This window comes from Camelina sativa, chromosome 12 (genome assembly GCF_000633955.1).
Source record: "Camelina sativa cultivar DH55 chromosome 12, Cs, whole genome shotgun sequence".
Taxonomy (NCBI): Eukaryota; Viridiplantae; Streptophyta; class Magnoliopsida; order Brassicales; family Brassicaceae; genus Camelina; species Camelina sativa.
The window spans coordinates 15,519,879-15,521,148 of record NC_025696.1 but is presented as its reverse complement, the minus strand read 5'-3'; the positions used below and the strand labels follow the sequence as shown (position 1 = coordinate 15,521,148).

The 1,270-nt window shown below is 36.9% G+C and overlaps 1 long non-coding RNA gene across 3 annotated transcripts; it reads right to left on the bottom strand.

The window, feature by feature from the left end:
• Nucleotides 16-1,247, bottom strand: LOC104731825. 3 transcript variants are annotated; one of them, XR_758670.2, is made up of 4 exons: nucleotides 802-1,247; nucleotides 610-722; nucleotides 300-508; nucleotides 16-110 (listed from the first exon to the last, which is right to left on the bottom strand). It is a non-coding gene; the product is annotated as an uncharacterized LOC104731825 (long non-coding RNA). The 3 variants fall into 3 exon arrangements; XR_758669.2 differs by having other exon boundaries at nucleotides 300-358; nucleotides 443-508; nucleotides 610-1,246; XR_758668.2 differs by having other exon boundaries at nucleotides 610-1,247.

The following is a 1,270-nucleotide window of genomic DNA, read 5'->3' as shown; positions in this document are numbered from 1 at the left end:
AACAAATCTTAGATAAACAACTCACTGTTTACGTCACAAATTATTAATGGAGAAGAGAGTTTTACCTCTGTGTATGTCTTTATCTTCTTGGATTCCAACTTTTGACAAAACTGAATCCACATGAATGTGAAGTTGATCAAAATTAATACAATACTTTCAACTCATTAATACAATAATAAGGTGCTTTTGTGGTAATGTAAAGGAAGATATTCACTAACCCAAAACGTTGACAGATCAAATAAAGAAATTTTAGCTCAAACTCAAAAATCAGAGACTGATGGGATAAACAAAGCATTCACCTTGTATCAGCCATAACTTCGACATTATAATCACCAATGTGTAGTTCATACAAGAAAAGCTTTCAAGAGGAAGATGGCTTGCTCATTATCCGCCCTAGCAAAGTTAAACAATGTAAGTAGCAGGAGATAGGTAAGTTACTTACATCGTCTCCTTGAACTCAACTGTCACCACGGTTAGATTCTCTGCAGTCCTCACCACTAAATTCACACTGCAAAATGACACACAATCAGCTTCTCTGAATTGCAGATCCAAATCACAAGAATGTCTAGTAGCTTACTGAAATAGGAGCAGAAGAGAGATAAGACATACTCAATTCACCAAGGAACATCTGTTTGTATTCAGACACAACAATTTTCACACAAGACATCGATAGTCTCTCTGCAATTGATGTGACTGCTTCTCCATGTAACACATTAAAGAAACTTTACAAAGCAATGATCAAGACTTTATGAAACCCATATGATTTAATTAATTGAAATCCAGAGAGAAGAAGAAGATTACGTCTATGGCTGGTGTTACGATGACGGAGGATCCTGTTGAAAAACCATAACAGAAGACGATGGAGACCGGCGAGATTGCAGGAGGACGGACCGTCGTCTTCATCCAGATCTGCCTCTTCCACTTCTTCGTTGAACCAATTTTTGCATAGGAGTTCCAGACCGTCGTCTCATCCAGATCCGCCTCTTCCAATTCTTCGTTACTCATGAGTCTTCCTCTTCTGAAAGAATATTGCGAGTCTCTCAGGTCAGGACAATGGAGATCTCATCTCCCGATTATCTCGAAAAATTGCCCTAATTAGAATTTGGGGGAAAAAGAAATTTTAGGTCACGATGCTTAAGGGAAGAAAAATTCCATCGATATATGCAAAAAAAGTGTTAAAAGGGAGAGGAAATTTTTTGCATATATCGATGGAATAAGTTATTTTAACTTTTGATTTAGTGATTTTTTATCATAGCATTTTTCAAAAGCT